The 23,280-nt window shown below is 43.2% G+C and overlaps 1 protein-coding gene across 11 annotated transcripts in view; it reads right to left on the bottom strand.

Annotated features, from left to right (window-relative positions):
• Positions 1-23,139, bottom strand: part of LRRC56 (leucine rich repeat containing 56) — an 80,812-nt gene extending 57,673 nt beyond the window's left edge. For 3 of the 11 annotated variants that reach the window (XM_027703422.1, XM_027703433.1, XM_027703347.1), the window contains exons 1-2: positions 2,783-2,870; positions 1,304-1,452 (exon numbers count right to left, since the gene is read on the bottom strand). The gene's annotated coding sequence lies outside the window, so the exon portion shown is untranslated. The other 8 variants (XM_027703372.1, XM_027703363.1, XM_027703382.1 and 5 more) reach the window with 8 other exon arrangements.
• Between the last annotated feature and the right edge of the window lie 141 nt (positions 23,140-23,280).

The raw sequence follows: 23,280 nt of genomic DNA on the forward strand, positions 1-23,280 counted from the left end.
TAATTTACTTAAAGCCCTTCATTCTATATATGTTTCTTTTCTTCATGTTCATCACTTTGAACTTGGGTGGATATTCTATTAAAATAAAGCAAAACGACACCCAACCACTACATATGCTAGTAAGATTAAAAAAATGAAAACCAAAGTAGTTTTAGAACTTCATTCTAAAAATTAAAACTTAAGATGCAAAAAATGTAAAATAAACAGCCAGGGGTTTTTTATACTTCAAATACTGCTTCCCGATTTTAGAAGCTACAGTCAAAGGAATGCATGCTTTCTGAAATTTTTTTAAAAGTATCAGATAATGCGTCTTTGAACCAGCCAGGGTCCACAATCTTTTCCCTTTAATACAGATACATTAGTATTTATTACGTCTGCCATGGCAAATCTGGTCTTTTGATTTGTATTATAGCAAGTACTTGTGGCCCTACGAACATAAGTTTGGTTCCAGTACTTTTTCAAGCCCACATGTGAATCTGTAGAAGGTATAAAAACACTAACCATTTTACCAGCAAATTAAAATTATGCAGATGTACCTAAATAATTAATTTCTGTGAAAAGCTCATGAATTTTCTGATTTAAAAAATAACCTCTTCATAATTCCTCATAAATAAATATTAAGCCATTCCCATTAGTGACAAATGTAGCAATCCTAAATTTAAGGCATATCACATAATGTTACTATTTTGCAGCACTAACTTTTATACCACTTCAAACTTTGGGAATAAATGTGATTTCTTTAACTGTTTCCCCTAAGGAACTTCAGTTAGAAAAGCACATGCATCATCATAATCATACATAGTAATATCACTCCAGTGCAGTGTTAAACTTGCATCTGGTCTCTCTCATAATCTGAATCCTACTTTTATATAGGATCAGGTCCCTTGAATTGTGTAAGAACAGGCTGATGGCAGCCCAGGCCATGGGCAGCGCCTGTTCTCTCTTTTACTGACAGTAGCGTATGACCAACAAATTGAGCTGCCCATAGGTGGATGCATCCATATATCAGTGCCTTGAGAGGTCAGACTCAGAGAAGCCTTGTAATTCTCAGTGTTAAAGTCAAGAGAAAGAACACAAAGATCAGAAAAAAACTCACTGCCACCCCCCCAAACAGAACCTGTTAATGACAGCAACTCTGAGATCTGACATGCCTGAACGCCGTGTTTTTAATCCAAGTTCTTTCAGGCAAACTCAAAACCAGACAAAATAACATGATGCAAATTAATAAAATTAAATGGGAGAGTAATTTAAAAAAAAAGTTCTGAAACATTTTCAGTGATTTACACATTTGAAATTATTTTACCTTTTCTTCCAGTGCTGCTGGTGTTCTGCATCATTTCCCATCCCCCTCCTACAGACATTTTAATTTAGTTGTTCCAGCCGTTCATCTCCATTTATCTTGAATTACAGGTGCTCATAGTGCAATTTGTTATTTAATTGCTCCATGTCCTGCTAAAACAACAGTTAAGAATACAATCTTCAAGAGAATAAAACTAAAGCAAACCCAAGAGATTCTGAGCATTTCACAATTAATAACAAAAAGTATTTTGTCCACTGTAGCAGCAGAAGTCCACGCTCAAAAGGGCTTAAAAGTATAACAGGACATGAAGTAGTAGAGCCTAGAAGAGCTTAATGAAAGTATAACTGAATACAGTTCCCAAGCAGATCATGAAAAGGTGAGGGATTTGATAAGGAAGAATCTACATATTTGAAGAAAAAAAAAAGTTATTTACTGAACAAAAAAGAACAGTCATTTCCTAAGTGGTAGAAGTAAGTTGAATATGTGTTAGAGAAAACAATGCCATTGGGGTAGCATGGGATAAAAGGTTGAAGTCGACCTTTAATATATTTAATATATTTCACTGTCAGAAAACATTGCCTTGTAAAAGCAGTCCAAAAGGAAAATAATAGGCAAGCAAGAAAATCATTATCAGGAATCAACAAGTATAGAAGACAGGTGCAGAGCAAGGATAGCACAGGCCTCACATACAGGCCACAGGGAAGGCTGAAGATATCCAATTAACTAATTACTGTCTGCTAAAAACTATGAGTAGGCAATATGAGTCTCTTGCTGACAGCAGGTACATCCCCAAACCATCCTCTAAACCACAGAGGGTTGGACAAGGACCACACCTAGCCCTTTCTGCAAGAAGTTAAACAAAGCTTATAGCCCGTAAGCTTGGCACTGTAAAGTCTCTTCAGCCCTTTAAGAGAAGCTGAGGAGGTAACACGGAGGAGCCACATTCTCTCAGGCCAAAATACCTGGGGATAGCCTCTAAAACTTGCACCTGCTGCCCAGGACTATTTATTCATCAACTTTTTTCTCCTCAGAGCTCCACCCAAACATAAAATTTAAACATGCTGTTAAACCAGATTTATTCCCAACACTGACATAAACAGAGACTTTCGGTCTCAGACCTCAGATGCTTTCCATCCGTGCATAGGCTGGATTGCTACAGTGATGCACCTGCTTTGGCGGGGTCTTCAAGCCCTGGGATGCATTGGAGGTGTCCCACAACAGCCAGCGCGTCCCACACTAGCCAGCATGTCCCCCACTGATCACTGTGGTCACCACAACGGCCTTTGTTAACGTCCCTAAAACCCAGCTCCACAAGCCCTGGGTAAGGAGGGTAAGCCAGACTCCACGTTACTCCAGTCCCCACGCCCACCACACGACCCCAGCCACCTCCAGGCTCCCACTGCTCCCTCCGTCCCACGGGCGAGAAGCACGACCCCTCCACACGGGCCTGCCTCCTGGTGGCGGGGCCGGGCCGGCTCCTACCTGTCGGCTGGGCCGCGGGGAGAACGGGAGAGGGCAGGAGGGAGGCAACGGGAACGCCCGCCCGTCGCCCGGCAACGCCCGCGGCCCCGGCGCTGGGACCGGCCCGCGGCTCCGCCCATCCATCCGCCCCATCGCCGCCGGCCCCGCCCGCTCCCGGGAGAGGAGCCGGTACGGAGCGTGGGCGTCCTTCCGAGGAACGAACGCTTCCCGGCTGGGAATAGCAGAGCAGGGTGCTTGCAGGGGGAAGAGTGGACATGCAAACAGCCGCAGCAAAGTGGGCAGAGAAGGGCTAGGCACGGCATCGAGGATAGGAACGGGACGGGAAATGCAGCACGACCTTGTGTGGGTTTTGGGTGGCAGGTGATCACACGGCTGCAGGAGTCAGTGTGACGGTAGGAGGGGGTTGGGGACATCTCTGTTCCCAACAACATCCGAAACCTTTTTTGCTGTCCGATAAATAACTAATGACACCACCATGCACAAATGTGATTCCACATGCCTGCAGTGTGTTGAGGACCGAGAAATACAACTTGTGGCGTGTAACAAGGCTGGTTTCACCAAATTATTTTGCATTTTAAAAAAACTAAGAAACAAACATTAAAAGATTACATTTCCAGACCAGAGTTAACACCAGATTAAACACTTAAGAATTAAGTTTATCATAATCTGGATCCAACGAATGTGGTTCAACTTTTATTGGTGACATTATCAAACATCTCTGTCAATGGAGGAGTGCAACCCCTGCGCAGCTCCATGAGCAGCAATGTGCTATTCTTTCACCATTCACCATCTCCTGGTTGGAGATTGCCGCAGCATCATCATATTCCTTTTTTACTATTCAACCCCAACATGAATTGAATCATAGAATGGCCTGGGTTGGAAGAAACCTTAAAAATCATCTAGTTGCAACACCCTTGCCATGGGGAGGGACACCTCCTTCTAGACCAAGTTGCTCAATGCCCCATCCAATCTGGCTTTGAAAAAAGTACTTACTAATTTCTGGGGGAAATTTTCTGGGTTATCAGAAATTCAGAGTTCAGGATTACCTTCCGTTTGTTTAACGAGTTACCATGCACATGCAGAGCCATCTGAACTGACCACGTTAATGGCCTTTCCACTCTCTAAACCAAACATGTTTGCTTTCCCGTAATATAATTTATTTTAAAAAGCAAGGGACTAAAGCACAATGCAGTCAGTTTTCACAGCTCCAATGAGAGGCAGTAATTCATTAAACCAGGTTAATTTAATCATTGAGATTCATCTGTCCATAAATTAAATTTGCCTGTTTGAACACAGGCATCACCTGATCTTTTAGACTCATCACGATATATTTATTCAGAACATTGCTCTTACCATTCTCACTCGCACTTAGGAGAAATCCACATTTCCATGTTTAGATATAGGATTCATAAATCAGGGACCTAGGAAAATGAGATTATACCCTCAGTGGTCCCACATCAAAAGCCTGCTTTTTCAGGGGCTTACGTTCAGGATGATACCCAGCATTTTCTGGGAAGCAGCCTTTAGCAGAGTTTCTCGAGGGCAGGAAGGTGGGAGCTCTGGAGGGAACACACAGAGTCCTGCCTGCCATTTAGAAGAGGCTGGGGTTTTGCATACCCTAGTTGCATGCGCTCACCCCCTCACACCTCTGGTATATACTGTACCTTTGTGAGGATGTTGGAGAGTAGCAGCTGCTGGTGGATTGCATCAGCATTTCCTCTGCAACAACATTAAATTTACTCTAGCATTTGTAAAACACTTAGACCATAGGCCAGGAAATGTGTTGACTCCCCTCTTGCAGGGTCCGACAGTCAATTAACATCAGAGAAAACCACGAGGGGCCTGATTTTCCAAGGTGATGAATGCACTCAGCTCCACCTGGTGTCATTGCAATCCAGCTGCCCATCTTCACAGGAAGGAAGGCAATGGGCCTTGACGTGCTCCAGGAAGGTAGTGTGATTCATTGAAAACAATACTGAACCACACATCTGCCCCTTGCATTTTATTCCCAGCTATGACATTTATTTTCTAGGTAACTAGCTCAAGTCACCTTGACTCGCTTTCTCAACACACTGCTTCTTGGGATACACTTCCCAAAGATTATCTACAGAGTACATGTATTGTGTACGCACACATCTGCATGGTGGTTTTCTTCTTTTCCTTGCTTTACTGGAGATAATCTTGTTATGGCCAATGCTGCCTGAACTACTTGAAACCAATCAAAGAAGAAATGCATCTTTCCATCACTGAGCAAGAGAAAAACGTGGCACAATTTCAGGGTAGAAGCTTTATGTCTGTCCTGTTCAGAGTTACTGTAATTGTGCTGGCATGATTCCCAGAGCTGAGCTAAGGTCAGTGAGAAACCTGTAAATTAATTACTGTGGAGCTGATGTGATCTCTATCCAGGAATCACACTGTACATTCATGAAGCTGTATAGGAAAGAAAAGTTATGTTTCGGTTTTGCCAAGAAATGTTTAAAATTTTAAAATCTTGATATTGACAATTAGCATACTCTGAACTTATTTGGAGATGTTGGACCCAATTCTGGTCTCACCATCATAGGAACTCCATAAAATGGGTTAGTCTGGATAAATTATATCAGTGCTACCCAAATGAACAGGAATTGGGTAAAGCCTTCTCTGAAAGCGAGCCTGGATGAGCACTCTTTCCTTTGGGTGTCTTATCTTACAAAGAAGAGATTTGTCCGTCCTTCTGGTTTTATCCAGTCACAGGCAACATCCAGTCAACCCAGTCTCTAATTAATATTATTGATTAATAGCTATTCGCTGTTGCTACTTGCATTATTAACATTTAGGAATCCCATTGTACTACAATCCAGAAACACAGAAGCAGAAAGGACTTTCTGGTCAGAGGAAATAGTTTTCTGCTATTGCAGGTAACCACATCAGAGTCATTTAGATACCTGTCAGTGTCTTCCTCCCTGTTCTGAAAGACTGGTCCAAAGCCTCTCTCTGAAGACTACAGACCTTCTAATTTATAGGCTAAAGTTACTTATTGCCAAACTATATCTACTCATTCTCCTGCCATATTATTTTTCACCTTAAAATAACTCTTCCTCTCTGATGTTTGCATTCCTGATATATTTATAGGGCCCACTGTCATCTCCTCTCAACACTTCTTTTGTGGAGTCATACAAACCAAGCTCAAAATTTCTTGTAATTAAAGAAGGCTCAATTTTTTTTGGTATATCCTGGGGTCACGTTATCAAGTTCATATCAAACTGCTTGCTCATAATCACTGACTACTAAGATGGGGTTCCTCTCTTTCTTTGTCCTCCCTGGTTGTAAAGGCAAATGGAATGGAAGTTCCCACTGTAGTAAAAGGTTTTGTATGTGACCCTGCACTGTGTACCACTTCATTTTATTCAATTCCTATCACCCCATCCCCTTCTTCCTATCTTGCTTTGATGACACCCCTTAATAATTAGCAAATGTTATTAGCATGCATCTGTCTTTTCCAAATGGCGCTAACAGAAATTAAAATGAGTATTGTCCATAAGAACCTCCATTACAAACTATCTTTTTGCCTGACAGTTGTCCTTGCAGTGATCTCTCACCCTCATTAGCCATCTCTGTAATCACTTTTTGTCTTGTGAGAATCCCTTTTCCAGCGCAACTACCAAACTCATAGAATCATAGAATAGTTTGAGTTGGAAGGGACCTTTTAAAGGTTATCTAGTTCAAGTAGATAATACAGAACAAGGATATTCATCCCCATTTTATACAACAAGATGAAAATCAAAACTAATTTGAGATTAAGTGGAGAATTCATACTATGGCACTGCCACCCCCATCCAGACTGCAGCTGTGCTGGAAAATTCTCCCATCTTCTTGTATTGCACAATAAGGAGAACACTGACTACTTTGGTAATTCTTCTCTCAGTTAAGAACCAGCAACTACCATAGTATTTAAAAAAAAAAATCAGCTCAGGTCAGCAGAAAGAGCTTTGAAGTCTCGACTGTGGCATTAACCTCATGATTTCATGTGAGTGAAGTCACTGTGTTCAGGAGATGATGTAAGAACAGTTTCGACCACAGAAAGTGTTTAGAACTTCATCCTTAGCATCGATGAATGAGGCTGAGAGGGAATAACAACTGATCCAAAGATCCGGAGGATGACAGGAGTCTGCGAATTGAATTTATTTTGCTGTCACTGCACCTGGCATGGAAAGAAAGGGCAATGAGAGAATCCAGTTAAAAAAACATCTTCTCTGACTCAATGAATCTGGCCATTTGTTTTTGCTCCTTTTCACAGGCTTATGTGAATTCATAAACTGCAATCAGAAAGGAAAGCTTCATCAGGCATTTTGTACAAAGCTGTATCTTTTCAAACTGAACTAGACCTGTAAAAACTTTTGCTACTAGTTTTTATAGAGTATTTTAACTCACACTGAAAGATGGGCGATCACAGTTTTAATTGCCCTTGCTTCTATGAACAAGTAAACCAAACTGCTGAAGTCACCAAAGTCGCACAGAAACCACGTGTGACATCTGGAGGTCTGACCGTGCACTTCAGGGGTCCTGAGCTAGGTGCTGAGTGACAGAACCTGTCTCCTCTCACTGTTGCATGCTCACTCAAGGAAAATGAACACCTTTCTTGGCTCGGTAGATTTTTGGGGTACTAAAAGGCAATAAAACCAGCAAATGGCACCTTCTCATGGTGAAGAGTCTCTTAGAGAAAAGGTAAGCTTAAGAAAGGCTTCAGTTGTGTTGGAATATCTCATTAGCTTAAGCCCTAATTCAGCTCTGCTGGGAGGGAAGAACTCTGATGGAATCCCACTTACCTTCAAGCAATAGCAGGTACAGATGACACACCAGAGAGCTCTTTCCTTCCTTTGTACTATCGCTTTAGAAAAGCAGGCTTTGGTTCACGACCAAGTGATTCTACTCAGAAGTAGCTGCATTACTATGCAGTCAAGATGATTGATTGGGATGAAAGACATGAGGTAGTAAAGGTGAGATAAGGCACTGTATTAATATTTGAGCCACCGAACCAGAATTTCCTAAGTCCATAAGGGCTTATTTCCTAATTCTGTCTTAATTTTAATGAAAAGTTGTAAATAAATGAATAAATAAATAAATGTAAGACTTTTCTCCCTTCCCATTTTTACAGGAAAAAGGTAACAAAAGCTTTCTTACCTGAAAAAAAATATTGAGAGCCAGAAAAATATGTTTGTACTCCCTTTTTATTATCATTCCTGACTCGAGATGAACCAATGGTAACTTGAAATGCCTGTGTATAAATTATTATTGTTTTGTATCTCTGTTCAAGGCCCTCTATCTTTCTCAGTTTCTTTTGGGTCAAACTATTTCCTGGTTTTGAAAAGCTCAAGGATGCTATCTGCACACATCTGCTTTTCCAGGGTATGGTATCCTGTCCTACTGTATGGGACAAGTCCAAAGTTGCTCTACAGCTGCCAGACAGTAATTTTTACTAAAGAATTGGTAGGTACAAAACCTGACATTATCACAACCATTGTACTGCTACAGGGGTTTCATTCAGTCTAGGGGCATTACACTGCCTGGTGTGGTAGAAATCCTCTGTAGGAGAAGGTCTTGCTGAGAGGTCTTAAAAATGGCAGGATTAAAAGAAAAATATAAAAGGAAGAGCGTTGGCTACAGGACTAGTGCCCCTGGGACACAGAAGATCTCTTGATGATGCTATTTATAATCCACACCTGGTCCACGTTGTTGCTTGTCCTTGCATTTCTTCTGGGATGAATTCCACAGTCAATGATTGAGTTACAATTTTGTTTTCGACAATAAACTAAGAGGAAAATAAATTGATGTTAGAAAGGAATTAAGGTTCAATGACCTTCTCCACAGTTTTTCAGGAGCATCACTTGTTCTTTACATCACTTGTTGCAGTGTAAAGGAACCTGTGGCCCCAGTATGCCTTTTAGGTCTGTTTTTCCAACCAAGCTTTTAAATTCATCCAGCTGTTAAATTCATCTAGTTGTCTTCAGACAGGGGAACCAACAGCTTTCCAATGTGTACTTGCTTTTGTGCCAATGCAAAGCCACGACAAAATGTTTCCAAATCAGGAAGGGATCTATTTATTTTCACTTCCCATCAGTGTAAGTGGCAAGATATGGCGTGAAGCAGTGGAGAAATTGGGGCTTTAAAAAAATTAATCAGGTCAAAGCACCAGTTTGCATGCTATTACACCACTAGTTTGCATATACTTTGCACAGTTCAAAGCTTACTCTGAATGCAACTCATGTACACCAAGGCTTTCAGCCATCACAGCAACAGCACTGCTGTGAGCCATGCTACAGACAACAGCTCTGGCAAAAGTACTTCACAAATCCCTGTCCAACAGGAGAGGAATAAGGTGGCTGGAGTGCAGTCTGCAGTAGTGGAGGGAGGAGATCAGCAGGTAGATAAGAGGTCAGGCAGTTCTGAAGACTGGAACAAACACTGCAAACCCACTGCATCCCTGTGTACAGCCATGTAATCCTAGGGCCAGTATTAGTAGCCTAGAAGACATGGCTCTCTGTCTTAACATGCTAAGAGCTAAAGTGCTCCTTATGCCTTAAGTGCCTTATGCACTCCCAACACTCCCAGGGGTGTTTCAGCTCCATGGTCTACTAGGTGACTTGTGCTCGCTTCTGGCTCAGCATCAGTGAACAAACTGAGAAAAGGCAAAAATGTTCCTGTCTGCTCTGTCAAAGGAACCCTTGACCCTACATATCTGCTTCTGCTGCAGGCAGTGTGGAGTTGAGTTCAGCAAATACTATACAGGAATTAAAAGTGATGCAACACACCACCGTACTGTACTGGATTTTCCTTAATATAAGGGGCTCATGTAAGGGGCTATTCCATGAATAGCCTCTTCAGAAAGCCTTGGGATTCATCTGTATTTGGGTCATTGTCATGTGTAACTTCCTCTAGACTACTGGAAGGAATCCTATCCTCACAGAGAGGGAAGTAAGTTTTGCTCAAATGATAGGAGAGACCTGATTTCCTAATATTGTCTTTACAGCCCTGGCTCTGAATTTGCATAATGCGTGCTTAGAAAAAGGACTATGTACTTACATTCCAGCAGCTAAGTTAGGTTAGTGATAAGAAGAGATGGATTATTGGTACGCTTCTGTACATTTTATGCACTGTCTAGAAGTTTCAGTAAAATTCAGCTAAATTACCAAACTCAGCATGCTGGCTGAGACCCAGATGCTCAGGTAGTGTTTACAAGTATTAAAAACTATAAAACACATCCCAGGGCACACAAAACTCACACCTACCTCAAATGCCTTGCTTGACAGTTTGTTTTCAAGGCTGGATCTATCACCAGCCCCACTGGCTGGTGATGGCACATGGCAGCGAACATGGCATGTTGTTTTCTACCAGGGATGCCAGCTGTGCTTGTAGGCCAGCCCTTTGGCCATGAAAACTCACACTATATCACTGTATGCTTGCACCTTTGGCTCAGCACTCCATCCTAGTATCCTCTTTTCCTGTAACATCTTAGAAGAGATCCTGGGCTAAACCTTATAGTGCCAGAGCTGCATGATGTGCATTTGGCTGAGCAAATCCCTTCAGCAGAAGACAGAAATTCAGAATAAGAATCCTTCTCTGACCACAAACTACTGTTATCTGTAGGAGTCATGATGCTCCTGTAGTACTGTGACTCACCTTCATCCACTTCCTATAGTCTGAGCAAAGACCTTTCATTCCCAGACTCGCCTACCATTGTTAGCAATGGAAATGGATCTTTGACAATCTCTGTTTCAATTTGGATTTGAACTTTTGGAAAACATAAAGGTGGCAAAACCAGTGCTGGATTTGCACCTGGGCTTTTCTAATATGATGGGTCGCAGAGGCTTGATCAATTAAAAAATTTTGCTTCGGTGGGATGAGCAGAAGTTCATCCATTGCACTGGCATTAAACTGACTCAACTCTGCACAGTGTTTGGCTCCTACTATTTTGTAGCAGAGGCCAATGTAGATGGTTATGTCTAAAATACTACCAATCAGTGTGACAAAATGTGTGTCCCCCACAAGCACTCCTGACACCTCACCACTGTCGGAACCTGTCTTCCTTGGATACACACAAGCCTCCCCTGTCCTGTCCTGCACTGATCACTCCCTATGCCATGCTGGGGATGTACTAACACAGGGACATTCATTAAAGACCGTTCCCAGTAATCTTGGGTACCAAACACAGGCAGCTAATTTATCAGTTGATTCCTCCCTGCAGTAACAGATCAGGTTACAAGTTAAGCTGATGTTAAAAATACATTTCCTTCTCATTCTCCTTAAAAGCTGGTGGAAACACAAGTGTCTAGCACTCAACTATATATTCACTGTTTACTGGTTAACTCCTGTTTTGTGGAAGGCAGATTTTCCAGGTGTATTTCACAACTTCCTTTTCTAGAGACCTGAACAGCGAGCAGCTGCCTACAGCTGTTTGCATAGGTCACTTCTTTCTTCTTTGACATACTTGCCTCACAACACAGGGGCAAGACACACAGCCCTTGGCAACCTGGAGAGTGAAATACAGAGATCTGGGTGCAGGTGGGCAGGTGGGGAAATAAATAAATAAATAACCAAACCATGGGTGTGATCTCAAACCTATTGAAGTTCAAGGAAGGCATTTCAAACCATATCCACTATCTAGCCTACAAAGAGGTGCCAAACTAACTCTAAGCTATTGGGCTTTCCAAAACCTCTGCAAAGACCATACTTATAAAACAGTGTTGTGTTGACAACAACCATTGTGATAACGCCTGGTCAGTGACCATTAAAATACAATCCTTGTTCCAGCAGCATGCTTGGCTGCAGCAAGAGTTCAGTGAAACTGTTGCCTGCTGTGTGTGATGAGTACAAGATCTTGAAACACGGAACAAACCCTGTTTGTTCCACAGTCAACATCCCAGCAAGGGCAGTTCCCACACCACTACCATACCACGTACCTTCTTGTTTGTGATCGCACACTTGAATTGCTTCCTCATTGTTTATACAACAGCTATCTAGGAAATATGTTCAGGGAGTATCCTAGCACTCTAAGCACAACTTTCTGATATGCCCACTTTTAACCAAGATGTTAGACAAACAACTGCTGAGGAACATAGGTCCCTGTGACCACCCTACCCTGCTGCTAAGTCTGGAAGCCTTCCTGCTGTGTGGCATGGTGCATGGCCAACTCCCAGATACATGGGAACCAGGGCTGCTTGTTCTGAAGGCACACTCCTCATCACTGTAATGGACAGGACCAGGGAGCAGAATGGACAGGAGACTTGGGGGCTCTGATAGCTAATCAAGATAGCCAGGTACTAGGGCTAATGACAAAGCTCTGTCTGGATGGAGAGAGAAAGGAGGGAACATAAATTAAAAGCAGGAATTAGGCTGAGGAATATTTCAACTATGATCCCTGAAATGCCACAGGTAAGGAAAGATCTTGGAGTAGGAAATGTCTCCATCTTGAACACAGCAATACCTGAGAACCTTTCATCCAGCAATTTCGTAAAATTGTTTATGAAGGAACTTTATATCATCTTCTCTGCTGCAGCATAATATCTGCTTAAGCCTGACATTTTAAAATACCTCTGCCACATGGAGATGGGCAGGTGACTCAGTACAAACATGCAGACCTCAGCTTGGCTCTTTCATAGGTGCTGTCATATCACAGTATGGCTTCTGAAATCAACAGCTATTATATGCTTCTGGAAAAAAGCATGCCAGCCAGAGGGCAAATCTGCCTGCATAGTCACTGCACCTGGCATTACAGCTTATATTACCATCCAGACTATCTATAGGTACCAACCATCTACGAATGGAGCAGCCCAGGGGCCTGGAACGTCCCTGAGGAACTGTGGGCTCGGGATGGGACGTGCTGCTTGCTGCTGTACCAAAGCCAGCTGAATGACGTCTCAGAACAAGGTGCAATTTTTGTGTCAACAATGGGATCATTAATATGAGCGTCTGCAGGCTTCAGATCAAATCCCTTTCTTGGAACAATGCAAAGGGAGTAAGGAGGTATTTTTTGTTGAGCCTACAGCTGAGCTCCCCTGCTCTGGACTGCAGCAAACAGACAGGGGTAAGTGCATGCGGACAGAAAGGTCTTTGCTCTCTAAGCCTGCCTGGCTCCTTGCCCAAGCTTCAAATGCAGCCTGTGAGGGTTTGACTTGAGACAATTTGATGGATACTGTGTGGGTGCTGGAGGCAAGAGAAGCCAAGAAAATGAAATATCTGTCTGTCAGTTGTTCTATTTCCTCAGATATTTAATGCAAACCCTTCACTTCTGGAAATAAACTCTGCATGCTGCTATAGATAGGGTGTGGATTTTAAGTGTGATACTGAGAAAAGGGTGCAACACATAAACCAAAACTGAAGAGTTTTTCATCTGCAGATCCCATTCCATTCATTACATGTGGTAATAACATCCATGTGATAAATTAATTTTTTTCTGCAAACAGATATATACATAGTAATCCCCATTTATCCCATTCTTTGACCTCCTCTGCAATATGCCTGTCTTTACTACTTGCACTGCTTTTACCTTTACCAAGTGCCTTAAGCTCTCTGAATTTTGATCATTGATTGCCAACAACTGCAGTGATTAAACTAAAGCCTGAGCCATCCCCATTACCAAAAGCTCACCACTCACCTTTTCTGCAAATCAGATTTCAACAGCATTCCTCTCCTATTCCCCCTTGTCTGGCTCTGACTGAAAAAAATATGCAGGATCATTTCCCAGGGTTAATTTTTAATCGTGTCCTCACTACTGCAGCGAATGAAGTCATTTATTATCCAGCAGGCAGCATGCTAACATACTGGGCAATAACAAATGCTAAAGGAGGTGACTCAGGCATAAGCAATCAGGTGGAGCTTTACATTCCCACCTGCCGGATGGCTCAGCACAAAGAGCCAAGCACGGCATTTTAGTTTACCCTGCTTGCATCTCCATCCAGGGGACACCTGGACTCAAGCCACATGGCCAGTGATGTTTATTTGCTTCATAGTCATGTGCAAAGCATGTACATAAACAGAGGCTGTGCAGCCAGCCCTCCCTCTGCCTGGGCACTCTTTTCCTCTAATGAAGGAGGTTAGTATTCCTCCTCGGCGGTCATCTCTGCTGCAGGAATGTGTCAGCCCAGGCAGTTTGGCCCTAAATAACGTTTTGTGATCTCAGGCAGACTGAAGCACAGCCTACCCACCTGTAAAACAGGTTTAATGGTAGTTGGCTTTTTTCTAGAAAAGCTGGGAGGATTACTTCATGTCTGAGATCTCTAGATGAGAACTGCTTAGTGGCAGAGAGCTTTTTAAAATAACAGCTCAAAATTAGGTCCAGAGCAGGCTGGCAGCCCTGTGAGCAGGTAGAAATGACTACAGAAGCTGCACTGTTCTCGTCTCATTACCCAAGAGCCTCAGAAAGGCTGGGATGCAGATGATTCACAAACCAGAAAGTGCTTTCAAATTACTTATTAAGTAGGATTCATGTTGCTTTTACTGCTCTGGGACGCACAAGGTTGGGCTACAGAACCTCTTTTGCCATCTCTTCAGAGTGAAATGTGATGGTAATGTAGAGTTCACTCACCCATGTATCTATCACAGTTGTATTTTTGCCTCCCAGAGTAGCCCAAAGGCCACTGAAGAAGTACATGAATCTTCGCTGTATCTGCAGTAAGCTTTGGATCAGACCTTAGTAAGCCAACAAGAATATATGGCTAAACATGCTATAGCAAGTTCACCAGCATGTGCTGATCTCTGCAGGAGTGCTGGTCTAAGCGTGCTCCTGAAAACCGGGAAGATCTTGACTAAGGAGGCAGTACCTTCTTGCTTAGTCCTCACTGGAGCACACCAGTGCCACTTAAATGGGGGAACAGAGCAGCTCTGAACCCATTCCCTCCCCAGTGCACTATCCCAGAGAGCGTAGAGAGAGGGTACTGTTTTACTCCTAATTCACTTTGTGATCACGTAAGTCCCTCAAATCCCACTGCCAGTAAGCTCCAATGATTAAACAGCTTACTGAAGGGAAACTATAGCTAACACCTTCTATCCCTATCAAAGCGTATTGCTAATGAGGACTGGGAAATCGCTCAGCGCTAATACAACATCTGTAGATTAACATAAGCTTACTCATGTTTTTACAGTTAATGGCTGAAATTCCATCAATCACTTGGATTCATGTAGCATTTAGGATCAGTGTTTTGGTATGTTAGCCTCAGTATTTCCCCAACTGAAGTCTGCTGACTGGAAGTGGAAAAGGCAAAGTCATGAGTCTGAAGCCAGGGAAGAAATTTGCAACATGTTGCTTTGGGCATCTCAGCTTAGGAATCTTGCAGGACGTCTGACTTCTGAAAGCCCTCAGAGAGTATCTGAGTGATTTGAACACACACACACACGTAGACACATCACTGCTCAGCTCGCAAACACCTGACAAGTTACCTAGAAACATGCAGTGGCCCACACCAGTCCTTCACAATGCAAGTGACTGCAGGTCCTCTTCTGCCTTTCACCTTCCCTGATGGAGAAGCACTAGAAGAAAGGGGATGACCAAACTGCCGACAAAGAAAGAAAAAAAAAGATGCTGTGGCTTCATTGTGGGAAAGTGCTTTAATAAGGAAGGGGGTAGCTGCCAGCAAAAAGAGAATCTGTGTGAAATAGGTGTAGAAATACTCTAGAGAGATCAACTATGCCACCTCACTGACTGAAGGGACAATTTCTAACCCTATGCTGCTCTTGAAGGCATTTGTGTGGGAGGACTATGCTCAAGGGGTCTCTTGGGACAGCACAGACTGGATAGTGACACAAGAGCATAGCCTTACTGCTAAGGAGACCTTCCAATATCTCACATGAATCTCACCTGATGTGGGAATACCACTACCATCATAAGCTTACAGGGAGCTGTGTAACTCAGGATCTCTAGCTCTGACGACAAGCAGCTGTACTGAAGGAGAGTCTACCTTTGCTATAAATAACATGAAGGCTGAGGTCACCAATGGACTTTGTTACTGCAGCAGTGCATATTTGAGGTAGTCACAGAAAGGGACGAAGGAGGAGCTGAAAACACTCCCCAGGAGCATCAGGAAGAGATTGCCACAGAAGAAAACAGATGTCTGTAATGGAAAGGGAACAGATAAACTGGCTTTACTAAGGTATACAGGAGTAGAGTGTACACTGGAGTGTCAAGAGCACCAAGAAGCAGAGAGGTGCTGGGAACGCTGCATTCCATCAACTAGGAAGCTGTATTCTATGTGAGTACTGCTTTGCATCAGCTTTACTTGGTCACATAGGTAGGAACCAAGGTGCAGGGCAGCTCCTCACAGAAGAAAAATCAGAATTTGGGGAAGGACTTCATAGAAGAGAAGAAAAAGCTCAGCAGCATGAGTTTGATGATGAGACGGAGGGCTGCATGGCAGAGACAGTGTGCGGCCAGTACATTAAAAAGCAATCAAAGGAAAAGGAACCAGTAGTTTAACTGGATAAAGACAAATGTCTTTAATTCTATCTGGTTCTACCATGTGTGCACGCCTGAATCGTGCTGTGTAACACTGCTTTGAAATTTCTACAAGAAACAGATGTAGTTAGCAATTGTTCTTTGATGCCGAGGGGAAGAAAATTAGCATTAGCTCATGAAGAAGCAAGAAGACTATTTAAAAAAAGACTATGAATAATCTTAGTGTCTTCTCCAGGAGAACATGTGGGATAGTCTGAGATTTCAGTAAAAACTCATCTGGTACAGAGAGGCCTTGAACTACAAGATAAATCTGTTGCGCATCAGTGAACGCAGAAATGACACAGGGCGCAAGACATCCCTTAGCAACTCATCCCGTTTCCACTCTGGAAATCTGGCTCCTGCCAGCAAAAGTGACAGATGACCCAGAACATGGTAAGTGATCCCAACTGTCCCATAAAAATATTGATGGCATGTAAGTTGCAAAGTGTTCAAACTTTTCTGTAGAGTTTGAAAAAGAAATCACATGGGGATTAAATATCGCAAGGGCTTCTTAACAACAAATAAGGCTTTCAAATTCCAAAGATCTGAGTTACTGCTGTCTGAAGACAAAGAGAGGGGTTTCCCTCTCTGAGTGCAGTGATCTGAAGATCACACCAAGGGAATGATTGACGTTCCATTCAAGCTGACAGCTAACAAAAGCTCCTTTACATATGCTAGCAAACCATTGCCAGGAAAATCAGTTTGGTTCCCAACATACATATTTCTGCATTACCAGGCCTCCTACCCTACATGACCCTTGCTGATTTACAATGGCAGGCTCAGCAGAGAGGGGAAGGAAACACGGGACCTCACCAACCCTGGCAACTCTTGGTCAGGTGAGGGTATTTCATGAAAGAATCAGTGCCATTTCTAAGTATCTCAGGCTCCAGACTCACCACGTGATCAGCTATAACTCCCTGGAAAAAGCACAAAATGTCAAAAAGAATATTTGTTGGGAGCTTAAGCAAACACCCACAGGAACAAATGAGACACTGCAGAGGGCAGTGTGCTTCAGGTCAGACTGAAACCAGCAGGCAGTTGTAGAAAGAGACATTGCTTGTAAATACAGTCCCAGAGATCAAACCTGTATCTCATCTCTCCCACCTGACCACTCCCCCAGCAGAATCTGAAGTCCAAACATCCCACTCAGGTGAGGGCCTCATGTTACTAACTATTGCATATCATGGCTAGGGAAAAGCCATTGTTGTCATTCCTATGGTGTCTCTACAAGGAGGCTGACTGGAAATGACCAGCCTTTGAACTATGCCTTTTTTTGTATTTGGGTTGTGGGGTTTTATAGAAAAAAAGGAATCAACAGCTGTCTGTATTTTTAAACTACGGACATAGACCTCCTTCCACTTCCAAGCTCTGATTACAAAGCGTTTCACTTCTGTCATTACAGAGAATCTCCTCTCTACAAGTTTCTATTCTCAGTTCATAATTGATCAAATCTAACTGTTAGTAGAACTCATTTCAGTCAACAGGGATCTTTCCTCTCTCTAGCTTTGGTGGTGCTTAGGCCAGGCACCTGGCAAGTTCCTGCCTTGCTTATTTCAAAAAGGAATCCATAAGAAAGATCCTGTCCTGGGTCAGACAGCCCTCAAGAATTGATGATTTTGCTCTATCCACCCAGGATCTACTGCAACATTTCAAATGGTTTGGTTGAAAGAAGCCTGAGTACTCTTACTTAGTAGAATTTAATCCAATATTTATGCCATTATTTTGGCAATTAAAACCAAAGTGCTCCCACTCACTGCTTGGGTCATCTGAAGCAATGGGGTGTTTTTGGAGATGATATAGAGGAAGATTTTGTTGATTGATTGAGGGTTGATTAATTAATTCAGTGTTTTGTTTTGTTAATTGATTACACCAGCAGATTTCTCCAGTTCAGTGTCTGTCTTAAAAAACGCTTTGACACGAGGACTGACTGGTCTTTTTTTTCCTCTGTGCAGTCTCTCAGTTGTACTGCTGCTTCCAAGTCTTAGGCATCTCCAAGGGTCCGAGGCCCTTGGGATGATGGTACACACTCGCGGAATTTCACACTTGTGATCTCTCTTCTGGCTACGTCTCTCATGGTACAACCTGCAGGAAGGATTAGCCCGCAAACATCTCAGTCTCTAGGAGATTGTGTTAGATTATAGTGTTGAACAGTTTAGCATGGTTTCTTTGAGATGACTTTCATTTGATAGTCTCATGGTTTCTTTGTGCTGCAGAAGACTCAGATTTTCCCCATAGTCTTTTTATAGTCAGTCACTCACAGTATAAGAATTCACTGTCAGGAGCGAGCTCTAGCTTTGCATGTCCACATAGATTTATCTGATCCATTAAGAGTTTCTCTCAAAGGCTTCTTTCCAAGTCATGCTATTGTTGGGGCTTGTAATCTAGCAGTATTTTCTCTACAACCTCACCAGGAAGCTACAAGAGGATTGTCCATGACTCAGAATAATTTTACGTGTGAATTCAGCTAAGCCCCCAGGCAGCTCAGAAGGCTGGCCACTGTTTCTCAAGCCCTATACTACATCAACAGCATAAACTTCAACTGGGAGAGAGTGTTTTTAAAATAGAATAGGGAGCATATACTTCATTCCATCACACAGTCGGAGCTGTGTTACTTGTGGTTCATATCAGTAGTCTAGGGATTAAGAAACTTTCAGTTTTTCCTTCACTTTTCAAGACTATCCCACAGAAGACATCCTTCCTAGCTCAGGAGCAAGGCAAACATCTTCTGTATACCCGAGACCCACTCTGGATCTACAAATGAGTCAATCTTCAGCCCAGGAATCCAGCACTAGTTCACTGGATTCTGTGACTATTTGCGCATAGAAGAGTTTTCAAAATTGTCCTCCTCTGAGCCAACAAAGCTCAGGTTTGATTTTCTCCCACAGTGGTAATATGAGTGTTTCCCCTCTCTGCCCTTAGCTGATTCCCTTTGCCATTTCTAAATTCACTCACTAACCCAAGTAAAATGTGTAGCAATGAGACTGCCCCTCCCAGGAGCAGCCCTCTAAAAAGCATGGGTTTGAAGCCAGACTTTGCAAGCCTATTCCATCCTCTGTCCCAGGTAACTCCAAAATACTCACTGATCTGCAGAGATTTATTCCACCTTAAAAAAAATAAAGAAAGGAGGAGGGGGGAAGAATGGAGATTGTCAGAGAATGCAAGCCAAATTAATTTCAGAATTGGTTCACCCCTTCCCAGCATCTTCAGAGTTGCATCAGCTTGCTGCGGAAATGGATTTGGCTTTGTGTTTCTGAGAATCCAGACTTGTTTCAATTCTTATGAACACTTCTTTCTTTCCTTCTGACTGCACTTCAGTTGTGATCCAAGTATCAGATAGGCCCACGAGACGGCTCACTTGCACTGAATCTAACACAAACTTCTACTGACAGATTCTGCTACTTAGATGATGCAGTGAACAAAATGGAAAAGGTCTCAGCTTCTTTCCTTGTTACAGCAGCAGAGCACCTTGTGATGATAATTTTTTTTCTGTTTCATAAGCTGCTTGCCATGGCAGATTGTTTGGGTTACTCTGTGAGACACCAGAAGGAAACAATTTGCGTTCCCTAGAAAAATACAAATTTTAAAAGTTGATTGCATATTAGTTTGCTTCTTGCCATAACACTACTCATCCTCTAAGCTCAGGGAGAGATATGCAAGGAAAACAACCCAGTATGAGAAAAGGACTTGAAGGTTTCTTGGGTCTAGTGTATCAGCAGAAGGACTAAACTAAAAACTCATGAAGAATATGGTACAGTGGGAAAGCAAAACTCCCAGGGGTCTCTGCTTTCCTCAGTACACTCTCAGAGATACTGTTAAAGAGATCACAATGATAGAGTCTTCCTTGCAAACACTTTTCAAGAAAGTTTCAGTTACACAGAAAAAGTTGTGGATCCAGGAAAATGGACTAGGGAGAGTTAAAAAAAAAAACCAAACAGAAAGAATCTGCATGATTAAAAGTCAGGGGAACTGGTAAATATGGTGAAGCAACAGGAGATTAAGAACAACAAAAGCAACTGATACCACTAATCTACCCTCTGTGTCTGCTGAGAACTGATATACCCTTCAGTATATAAAAAATATATGATGCATATCTCTATGTATTCAAGTGTGTATCCTTGCGAAGCTAGAAGATTACTGTTACTTACTTTGCTGATGATTTTGATGATCACAAGAACTTTTCATGTTCTTTTTAGGGGTTTTTTTAGGGAAAAAGAAAGAATACTTCAAGTTGGCCATTGTCTGAGTGTTTCTACTAGAAATCACTCCAAAAAAGACTATAATTTCAAATATGTCAGTGATAGCCTTGACCTGTAGCTGATGAGCAAGTTCAGTTGCTTACTAAGCTTTTGGCATAAGTCTGTATGTCACAGAGTGGACTCCTAACCTTATGTCTTGTCTGTGATTTCCCTCTTGCAGAAGTCAGAGAGGGGATGCAATATCAGGAAGTTATTTTTTGGGTCACAGCACCTACAAAAATTAGTGACGTACTTCACACACTGAATTTAGTGTTGGTACAAAAAGTCATGATGGGATAAGCATGTCTATGAGTTCTGGCCTCCCACCTGCAATTTACATATAGTTTGGGGAAGAAAATCAGGAAAAATTGAAGGCATGGGAATGATGGAACTGCTTTTCAACCCCACTGCAGATCTGGTTTTTGCAGTTTCACTGTGGCAGTAAGGACCTTCTAAGATACTCTCCCTTTCCTTTTTATTGCTTCACATGCCAGTAGAGCCAGTATTTGATTAGCCTTCCTCTCCTGTCAAACAAGGCTTACAGCAGTTAAGAGCACTGCAGGATTTCTAGAGAGCTGCACATTTCTCTTTGCCTGCCTTGAGGCTCACCATAGAACACTGCTGCCTGGCGGGGCAGCTGGAGGAGTTTGTTGCCACTCCAGCTGAAGTCACAACATGGGTTGAGTTAGCAGAGTAGTGTTAGTAGGCTGAACTAACTCCTTGCGGTGGCATTTGCACTGCTGTTGCTGTGGCACTGCACATCCCACGTTTAAAAAAGAGGGTTCTGTCTTCCAGAGGCTTCAGACAAGCCGGACACTTTTCAAGAATTAAACTCAAGTTTAGAGAAAGGAAGGAAGAATCTGCTCAGGCAGAACAATATTTTACATACAGAATGGGCTATAACCTCAGCAAATGTAAATCTGTGCTCTGACAAAAGCAATGGAGTTACATTGCTTTCCCAAAACTGAGGATCTTGTCCCAATATTTTGCTTTTTTATCAAAAAATAGAAAGAGGAAGAAGACACCTTTAAGTTAATATCACTCTCTGTGCCTTTGCAGGTTTGCATCATCACCCCTATGCGATTGTGTGGTTATGACTCACCAATAGGTGATTATGTCTCTGCTTCCAGCAGTCTGCAAACAAATAGTCCTCAGGTATCTTATATCCTGATGTGATCTGGCAGTGAAGAATGAGCAAGTCAGAGGCAGTTTCAGTTCCATCTTCTGGTGTTTCTTGGTTCTTGTAGGTCACAGAGAAGCCCAAGAAGCATGAAACTGAGGTTCACCCACAAATGTGCCTATTTTACTATCTGTTTGGTTCTTGCTCCCTGAAAAGTTCTTCTGGGCCACCCAGGTAATGAAAAATATGAGCCTGCTTTCAGGGTGCTTCAAAAAGCAAGATTTGTGCATGCTCCAGTACCCTGCCTGCTCATTAGAAGCGGCTAAAACAAGACGAGACAGGTAGCACGGAGAGGCGGTGCACCGTGCGTGCATGTGTCTGCTTGTGAGGAAACCCATCACCTTTGTGTGTGCTGCTGCTTCTGCCCTTGGCTTGGTCAGGAGAGATGCTGTGTTTCTGTGAGCTGTGGTCCTCGCCTCAGTGGAGAACCGAGAGGTCGTCCAGAACCAAGAGGGCTTGTTAGAAGCAGGGAAAGAGTTTAAGGTAGGTTAAAGCTTCAGCGTTTTTGTTTGGACCTGTCTGTTTGTGTGCTGGCTTTTAGAAAGTGCTCCGGCAGGTTTGTTTGTGCTGGTGCAACACATTTATGAGACCTGAGAAAACCTGCACAACCCTCTCAACGGGTATCCCTACAACACGTTTCATCTGCTCTCCCTACAAGCTTTGCAGGGCATGTGCTTTCTTTTTATTATGTGTCAAACGTAATATCTAGAACAATAGGTTTTAGATCCATTTTCAGATTACTAGATACTTTTCTAATGGAAACAATAAATTAAGTGTGCTTGAAACATTATGTCAGAGAGAACAGTGCTTCTCCAGTACCGCATACTTCGTTTGGCATCATATTCCGCATTTAAGCTTGATCACTTCTGCATGTTGCTGGATAACAAGGTGACTGTGCAATCTACCGTCCAGTTTCCAAAGTAATAGGGGAATCACGCTGCCTTATAGTAGAAAATGTCTGGTATACCGTGACAAGAAGCACTGCATTGACAGCCTTAAATTCATGGCATGAAGCTTGAGTCCACCAAGATTAACTATCTCTGATTCAGTAGTGCTCCTTGTGGGACCCAAACAGGATCAGACACGAGCCTTCTGTCACGCTTGGACCTTCGTCTGTAATTGCAGTAATTCTGCTCAGGCAGTGCATATCTCTGCTGCTAAGCCTAATTGGACCCCAGCTGTCTTACACAGAGCCAATTCAGGTGTATTTTCTTTTGCGGCCTCTCCAAATTGCTCTGGAATAATTTGGAGCCACCTATTTTTCTAGGCATTTCCAGGGGCCAAATAGGAGCACCCTGAGAGCCGAGTTTAGCCCAGCGGGTATTCAGCCGGGGGCCGTGACTGGCAATCAACGCTACCTTTCAGGGGTCTCCAGTCTTCCTCCCCAGAACGCCCCCGTGGGGCGCCGACAAAGGCAGCGCAGCCCCGGGTAGCCCCGCGGGGCGCGGGCGGCCGCCAGGCCTTCCCCTGACCTCGGCTGCGGGGAGCTCCCACGGAGGGGCCACCGGGGGCGGGAGGCGCAGAGGCATCCCCGCGGGGCGGACGCCGCGGCCCCGACGGCTCCCGGGCCCCGGGGGCGGCGGGGGGTCACCGGCCGGGGGTCACCCGCCGGGGCGCGGCG

This window comes from Neopelma chrysocephalum, unplaced genomic scaffold (assembly GCF_003984885.1).
Source record: "Neopelma chrysocephalum unplaced genomic scaffold, ASM398488v2 Primary Assembly neopelma1_24, whole genome shotgun sequence".
Classification (NCBI taxonomy): Eukaryota; Metazoa; Chordata; class Aves; order Passeriformes; family Pipridae; genus Neopelma; species Neopelma chrysocephalum.